At 38.2% G+C, this 9,113-nt stretch overlaps 1 long non-coding RNA gene across 2 annotated transcripts; it reads left to right on the top strand.

Annotated features, from left to right (window-relative positions):
- Positions 1-481: 481 nt before the first annotated feature.
- LOC111737261 lies at positions 482-6,993 on the top strand. Of its 2 annotated transcripts, none has more exons than XR_002779397.1 (4): positions 482-612; positions 718-947; positions 1,231-1,462; positions 6,975-6,993. It is a non-coding gene; the product is annotated as an uncharacterized LOC111737261 (long non-coding RNA). The 2 variants fall into 2 exon arrangements; XR_002779396.1 differs by lacking the exon at positions 6,975-6,993 and adding an exon at positions 4,307-5,271.
- The last annotated feature ends 2,120 nt before the right edge of the window (positions 6,994-9,113 follow it).

Raw genomic sequence — 9,113 nt, 5'->3', positions numbered from 1 at the left:
GAGCAAATATTCTTAAAGTAATATTTCCATCAAGATAAGGGAACTGTCATATTCCACTCTAAGAACAATTCAGTCAACAGTGGGGAGGCAGTTCATATACTTTGAAGCTCAATATACCCGGGTTTTAACTCCTTACTAATAAACTACTTAAAATCTGCAGGCCTCAGGTTACTTATTTCCTAAAAATAGGCTTCTTTCAAGGGTTCATATTATACATGTAAAGCATTTAGTACATTATTATACTGTCTGTATGTTACAGAAACTATAGATTATAATGTATCAAACATTATATAATACATTTTGCTATTTATTATCACTGTGCTACTTATTACTGTTCTATTTAACAACTCTAACCTGGAGAAACAGGCCATAATTGCCCTTCCCAGACAGAGGCGGGTACGAGTTACCATGACAACAGCGCGCGCCTAGACATTTTCCTCTCGCGCGTGCTGGGGAAGAAAACAGCCTAGGCTGCGTGTTGCGTCATCACTACGCGCTCATTGGGTTTCTCCGTGTTGTTTTGGAAGGTCCCGGCCCGGCTCCCGTCGCCCCACTCCAGGAATTATTTTTTCCTTTTCAACCTTTGTTGTAACGCACTGAGACTGCAAGACTGTAAGTACTGAACGAATAAAGAGAGCGAGTGAGCGAGCACTAAAAGAGATGCCGCGGCACACTCTCCACCGCTGAGCCTTCCCTGTGTTTTCTTGATCCTATCAGCTTCCTCTCAGCTGAGATCGCGCCGCGTCAACTTCCGGGCGGGTGCCCGCCAGCACAGCCTCCGCCGCTCCCCTGCTTTGGCCCCTTTGTGTCCCCGCAGTGTCGAGGCGCGGGCCCTGGCACGTCCTTTCTCGAGGCAGGCAGCACGGTAGTGCAGGGAGCCTTTCACTGTGGGCGGGCGCGCTGCCCGCAGGGGGGTCGGAGTGGGGAACGTGCCTGCGCGTGCTGGGGTAAGAGGAGGTTGCACGAGGGTCAGCTTGTGGTTTGAGGACGGGGAAGGGGGGGGGCGGGCACGGAACGAAGGGGAGTAAAAAGAGCAGTGGAAAGATTTAACAAAGATACCCCTGTCCACTTCTGATCATTGTGGCCTAATAATGAAGCGCAGCCATAATAGTCATTCTGAGCCACTGGCACATTTGCGGGCTCTTAATTGCTTTGGGAATGAACTGATATGGCTTTGTATTTTATATTGTTTTCATGGCCTCCTTTTCTCTTTTTATTTTCTTCGTGCAGATAGTTCATTTAAAATTCCCAAGGGTGGTGGTTTCTACCAATATGAATCTTTTCAACCTGGACCGTTTTCGCTTTGAAAAGAGGAGTAAGATTGAGGAAGCGCCCGAAGCAACCCCTCAACCCTCCCAGCCTGGCCCTTCTTCACCAATTTCTCTTAGTGCTGAAGAGGAGAATGCTGAAGGGGAAGTTAGCAGGGCAGGCACCCCTGATTCAGATATAACTGAAAAAACAGGTGAGTTACAATGTTGCAGATTGATGTGGCATCAAGAGATATTTTTAAAAGATAAAAGGAAGGAGAGATTCTAATTTTTATTCTTGATGTTATATATATATTGATGCATTGTTTCCCACCATACCCTTTGAAATACAGTTTTGGAACTGCCATAGGCACCATGCATCCATCCATAACTGTTTCCATTTTATGCGAGTCCTTGGAATATGGCCCAATGATAGAAGTTGAAACCAGAATTTAGGTCATCTTTAAGTCAGAATGGTTGCTACTGGAGGAGGAACTAGCTGATTCAGCCCTGTGAATTGCCTAGTTATTTATCACCTAGTTATTTGGCCAGACGTTTACATTGATTTCAGTATTTCTCCAAAAAATATTGATCACCTCCTGTGAGCTAGACTTTATTCAAGGTTCCTGAAGACAGCCTCTGAACAAATGAAAATCAGATCACGTTCAGATTTTGCCACTACTTCCTGGAAATTCCCATAATGCAGAAGAGTAATTGGTAGTCTTCGTGGTGACTGAACCATTTTTAACCTCTAGCAGATTGTCACTGACAATAGGATTTGAGAAGCCAAAAATTAACATTTCTCTTTTAATCTGTATTCTTTAAACAATTAAAAATTAGAATACATTTGAATTTTTACCATGTTTAGGCACAGTGCTTAGTGCCTCACATTCTTTCATTTAATTTACACAATTATATGAGATATTATCTGCATTTTGTAGAAAGGAGACTCAGGGGAGTTAAGTTAACAAGTTTGTAGAACCAGAACTCAAATCCAAGCACTCTTAATTCCTGAGCATAAACTTAATTGTACACATTATACAGTTTCTTATGAAGAGTAAAAGGGATATTAGAAGTTTTATTTTAATGTTTATTTCAGTAATACCTTTTTTAATGCAAAACTCAGTATTTCACAAACAGCTTTTAAATTAATGTGACCTTGACAAGATTGGTAATACATACGTCTTAACCCTTGGTGTCTCTATTTTGTTTGCTAGTTTTCTATTTAAATGTAACAGTGATGGCAGAGTCCCTGTAATTTATCATTAGAATGACATTTTTAAATATTTTGGTAATTGAAACATGGTTGAATGATTTGGTAGGTTGGATTAAGTGGTAATTAGGAGTCAGATTTTGAAAGGCTTTATAAAGAGTTTTGAACTTGTCTGAATTCTGTGGGGAAGCACTGAAGGATATTAAACATAGGAGTGATATCCCTGTGTTTATTCTTACTACAGATAATTTGATTTTCTTAACATGGTATAGTTTATGTCTAAACCTCCAGGTATTTTACTACTTTAACAGTGAATACATTAATCTGTTTCTTAATGTAGTTAGGGCAAGGAAGGGCGTGGTTGTAGGCAAGGGATTTTGAGTCCTTAGAAGCCTCTGCTTCTTCATTTTAGTTAAATGGGACATTGGACAAGTCACTTAAAATCTGAGATCCACAGTTTATTGTTCTGTAATATAAAAGCACATTTTTAAACTGGAACTCAATGGAATGTTTTAGTTGTTTATCAATATTAGTAATGTAAAATTCTTAATTGTCTTTTCTAAACAGAAGATACTTTTCAGCTTTACTTTTTATCTGTCTGAGGAGACTTCATTCTTTTTCTTTTTATTGGGACTTCTTTTCGGTACATAAATTCCTCTTGGAAACTGAGATTGCCCTTAGCAATCACGTGGTCAGTCTTGATGACACTGGAAAATATACAAATTAAGTTTGTTCTGGGAATAGTGAGAATTTATTCTATTAGGAACAGAGAACTTTGCTTTAAGAAAAGATGATTGCAAATGATACTATGAATTTTGGAGAATTTTGAAAACTAAGGCTAAGTTTTGACTTACATTTTGGTACTACGGTTCCAGTAAAGAATTTTCATGTAGAAGGGTAAAATGGTGAAAGAATGTTGTTTTGTAAAAAAGTCAGCCTAGCTGTTGTGAATACTATATAGAGAGGGTAGAGTTGGAAGGGAGAGAAATCATTTAGGAAGAGTTTATAATCCAAACAATGATGACAGTAGAAGTAGAGAAGAAAGAGATGTGTGAGTTTTCAAAGAAAAAAAAAGGAAGGTTTTAAAACTAAATAAAATGAATGATAAAAATTTTAGTTTAGAGAATTTAAAAAACCAGAGTTTTATACATCTGAATAGGTATAAAGTACCCATTATAAGCCATTGGGCATGCCTTTAAAAATTCAAGTAAGAATCTAAGGTCCTGTCCCAGACTGACATGTTGAAGTAGATCAGAGACGACTTAGCATGGGGGATGCTGATTCTGAATTGAGTGTTGGACCTTGGGCTGTGGAGAAGACATAATAGTGAAGTTGTTTTTAAGATCAAGACTGGATATGAGATTAGAAGAATTATCAGTGGGATATGAGTATTGACCTTACTTCCTTTATCATCATATGGTAATTTCATACCCTGCCATCGTGGGATAACGCTATATTTGTGTATTTACTGTTAGGGTCTAAATCAGCTAGTAGAATGGAATTTAAAAACTACCTGTAATCACTCTTTTTTAAAAGCTAATCCTATTATTCACTTAATGAGTTAAGATTTTATTCTCTACCACTCTCCAGTTACTGTGAATATGCCAAGCACAGTGCAATCTTTCCTTCTTTCTATGTGCTTTTCTGCCTCCAAGGTCCTGCTAATATTTGTATACATATGACTCAGTTTCATTTCATTAGAGCTTAGTGAAATGTTACTTTTTTTAGACAGCCTTCCCTTGATCACTCTGAAGTAGCAATTCTTCTCTATACCCAGCTTTACTCTTTCTCTGTGTAGTATTTATCACTACCTAATTACATTATGTTTTTTTGTTTCCCTTATTAGACTGATTTTCAAGGAGCACCAAGAGGAAAGGACATGTATATATATAGTTAAAAGAGTACAATGTGGTAACTCATGGGGGAAGATACTAAGCAGCATAGGACCAGGGAAAGTTACAGAGAAATGATATTGAGTGGATACTAACCAATGAATCATTGCTTATTTTGTGAACAAGGGATGAAAATATATGTTGCCTTGAAGAGTCTGTGCTATGTGTATGGAAAGGGGGAATTTACCTTTGTAAGAGGAGGTTTAGGGTAGTATAGATGAAGCTAAAAAGAGAACTATAACCTGCCAAGTTTTTAGGGGCCATATATGTGATGCAAATGAGAATGGACTTTATTTGATACAGACTGTAGAGCATTTGAGTATGAGAAAGCTATTAATGAAGCTATTGCATTTGAAGCCTAATACAGAGAAATGACAGTAGGGATGACAGAGGAGGCACTTTAGGGAATTTTTATTATGACATGTATTTCATGGTGTTTGGTGAAGTTTAAAGGTAAGTGTTCCTTGCTCAGACAGCTGGGTGATTGACAGTATCAACTGATTAGGCAGCACATTTAGGAGGAAAATATTAAAACATGTTGAGTTTGAATTACCTCTTGATTTCAGTAGCAAGGCCTAATAGGGGGTTGTACATCACAGTTTGGGGCTGAGAGAGTGGTTGGAACATGAAAAATCAACTTTGGAATTGTGATAGTTAACAAAAAATGTCCTAAGCAAGAAACATCAGCATTTAATGATAGTCGAAGGAAAGGAAAACAATAATATGTAAAGCAGAGATCTCCAATCCCCAGGGCCACGGACCAGTACCAGTCTGTGGCCTGTTAGGAACCAGGCCACACAGCAGGAGTTGAGTGGCAGGCAAGCAAATGAAGCTTCATCTGGGCTTGCAGCTGCTCCCCCCTAGTACTAGCATCACTGCCTCAGCTCCACCTCAGCTCATCAGGCGTTAGATTCTAAAAAAAAAAAAAAAAAAAGTACTGGTCCCTGGGGACCACTGATAATAAAGGATGACTAGAATAGTCATAGAAATGATAGTGTCCTGGAAGCTAAAGAAAGAAGAGTTTCCAGTTTTGTGTATAGTGAGCAGTGTCAAATGTAGAGAAGTCAGGTTTGATAGGAACTGATCGGTGACCACTTTCCTTGGAAATTAGAAATTAATGTTGACCTTTAACAGTTTCAGTGGAAAGGTAAGGAGGTGACTACTCTTTAAAAAAGGAAAGAGAAATAGCTTGACAGGGAAGCAATGTCAAAAGATGTTTCAGGATTGTTGAAAATTGAGCTTATTTGTAGAGACGGTTTTCCTTGGGTAAGGGAAGGTATTGAAAGAAATAAAAATAGATGAGCTCAGATTATTTTGAGGTTAGAATGAAGGGAGGTTTAGTAAAGAAAAGTGAATTTCTTTTCTTCGTGAAATAGGTTATCTTCTAAAGTGGTTGCCATTGTCCTGTTGAAAGTAACAGTTTGTCAATAAGTGAGAAAATTTTTAAATACTACCAGTTATAAATATTTTCAGAGAGCATTGCTCTGCCACATATGTTACATGATCTTGGGTATGACATCAGTGTTTTTGGACTTAACTTCCTTTGCCTAGAAGTTCTCTGAAGTCCCTGCAAACAGTAAAATGAATATGATACTTCGAATATATCATTTTAGCGTCATGATTCTGTTACCATTGTATGATACTCAGTATCTTTCACGTGTGTGTGGCCAAAGTGTGAATTATCACTGTAGCTTTGTATAGTCATCCTGGCTTCTTAATGTCTGCTAGTGTAGTGTTAGTTGAAAAGCAGTACTTGGTTAAAGGGTTAGTGCTGAATTGTTGTAATAGCAAATACAATGAGTAAAAGTAAAAATCTTAAGTACATTTAAAATGTACATTTTGGGGTGCGTTTTTCTTCTCTACCTTTTTATGTTACATACTTAGATATTTTTCAAAATGAAATGTTATGCAAATAAAATACAATATTGTAATGAAGAGAATCTTCTGTAATCTTTTAGTTTTGATGTTTATTCTTTCACATTATTTTCCTGCCTGTGTATATTCCAGGTTTTTAATTTTATTTTTAAGCTAAAATAGCATATTACATAAATATTGTAATGCAAATTGCTGTTGATTAAAAAGTTTACTTTTTAACACTTCTTGTAAGTCCGTGTAAAATATCCTATAACTCAATTTTTTTAATGACTGCAGTGTCTTATATAGATGCATTGTAGTTCATGTAGATTCCTATTAATAGACCATTAGTTATTTTGGTTTTTGTCTTCATATTTTTGCTATCAAAAGAATGTTATAGTGACCGTCCTTTTTGCATGTGTACAGTCTCGTGGGAAAATTTCTGGAAATAGAAGTGTCAGATTAGAGGGAGTAAAATATTTTAGTGTTTGCCAAATCACCCTACACAGAAGTTTTACCAGTTTGTACTAGACTATAGCTTGATATTCATATGTCTGCTTTTTATACTAGACTAAATTTTTGTGAACCTTTTTAATTTTATTCTTTTAATTCCCTGTTTGTTGTTTGCCATAGAGAAATTTTACATTTTTTTGTGGCCAGTTTGTTCATTCTTTTCTTTAAGGCTTTTAAGTCCTGATCAGACAGGTGTTTCTTACTACAGCATATTTTCTTCTAGTACATCTGTATTAACTTTATTTTTAATTGTAGTAAAATATACATAACATAAAATTTACCATCATGAGAAAAAAAATGGCACAGATGATAGAGGCTCTGATATCCTTTTGGACACCAAATCAAAGTTGTGTTGGAAACAAGGAGCAGCAGCAAGGAAAAATCGCCTGAGATCTAGAGGAACAAGCAAGCCATACAACTAGGAAGAAGTCTAAAAAAGCACCCTGCAACTGCAGAAGGTAGGACGGGGCACCGACGCTGGGCTGCCCGGTCCTGAGCGGCTGAGTGAGACGGAGCCTGCAACAGCGGCAGTAGCATTAGCCTCTTAAAGGGGCCGCACCCACGAGCAGATTTTCCCAGTGACCTGCTCGCTCTGAGCACCAGTGCCTATTCGGCTGCGCACAGGGGGCACCAGGGACTTACAGAGAGACATTGTTGGAGTGAGGGCCGAGGAGAGACTCAATCGGTGCAGAAGTGCCGGCGGTATCCATTGTTCCCTGTTGAGCCCTCCCCCGTCCCAGTGTATGGACACAGCACCGTCTAGTCCTGAAGCCATCAAACTGGATAACAGAGGTTGCTCCACCCAGGGATTCCCTGAAACCCCACCTCCCGCAACTCGCGGCTCCACCCACACCATATCCTGGTATAGCGAGTCAGGTGCTCCTTGCTGAGACTCACACTGGTGGAAGCAGCTGGCCTTGGTTTCTGGTGTAGCCTTTTGAGGCAACAATAAGCACAGCATCTGTGGATTGCTTGCTGAATCTTAACTGGTGGCCCTGGAGGGGTAGAGGCTTGGGCTAAATTTGGCCTGCAGCTGAACCCTTCTCCAGACTGTGCCACTGGACACCTACTTCACAAATCCACACTAATTAAACTGGGAGACTTAGCAGCTTTACTTAGTACATAGAAACAGACATGGAAAGGCAGCCAAAATGGGAAGGCAAAGAAGCAGAAACCATATGAGAGAACAGAACAGAGATCCAGATATAATGGAGTCAAATAATCTAACAGATGCAGAGTTCAAAACACTGGTTATAAAGATGCTCAGTGAACTTTTGGGAAGTGTAGAGAACTTCAACAAAGATAAAACATAAAAATGGAAATGGAAATTCTAAATGGGAACCAGTCTGAATTGAAGAACACGTTATCTGAGATGAGAAGTATATTAAATGGAATAAAGGAATAAACAGTGAGTAAAGAAGAGAATCAAATGCCCTATCTAGTTGACAGGAAAGCCAATCAGGACACTCAAACAGAACCGCAAGAAAAAAGATGCCATGGCTATAAAAATAATTTAAGGAGGATATGGGACACTATTAAGGCTCCAAATCTTCATCTGTTCGGCATAACTGAAGAAAATCAAAATGTTGAACAGCTGTTTGAAGAAATGATGATGGAAAACTTCCCTAACCTGGTGAAGGAAATAGACATAAAACCTAAGGAAGCTCAGAGAATTACAAAAATCAGGAATCCAAAGAGGCCCACATCAAGACACATCATAATTAAAATGCCAAAAGTTAAATACAAAGAAAGAATATTAAAAGCAGCAAGGGAAAAACATAATTACATAGAAGGGAATACCCATAAGAAAAGGCTTGGCAAAAAATATTCAACAGGACGAAGACCCGGGATATACAACCAAGAATACTTTATCCAGCAAAGCTATCATTTAGAGTTGAAGGACAGATAAAGAGCTTCCCAGACAAAAATAAGGAATTTATCATCACCAAGCAAGCTAGCATTACAGGAGATATTGGAAGGACTTCTTTAAGAAGAAAAAAACATTTATCAAAGGAATAAAGAATGGTAGCAACTACATTCCTATTAATAAGTACCTTAAATGAAAAAGAATTAAATGTTCTAACCAAAAGATAGAGTGGCTGAAAGGATAAGAAAATAAGATCCCTACATTTGAAAAGGAAGGGCATGGAAAAGGTATTGCTTTGATGGACCTAGAAGATATTTAAGTCAGAGAAAGATAAACACTATGTGATTTCACTTATATATGGGATCTAAGGAATAAAAATAACTAATCAAAAACAGACTCACAAATATAGTGGACAATATGGTGTCAGACAGAGGGGAGGGGGATTTGGGAGGCTGGAAGAATGGGGTGAAGGGATAAAGAAGTACAAATTAGTAGCTGATGGATGGTCAGGGGGATGTGGAGCACAG

Source organism: Pteropus vampyrus, unplaced genomic scaffold (assembly GCF_000151845.1).
Source record: "Pteropus vampyrus isolate Shadow unplaced genomic scaffold, Pvam_2.0 Scaffold25, whole genome shotgun sequence".
NCBI lineage: Eukaryota > Metazoa > Chordata > Mammalia > Chiroptera > Pteropodidae > Pteropus > Pteropus vampyrus.
This window is presented reverse-complemented; position numbering and strand designations above follow the sequence as displayed.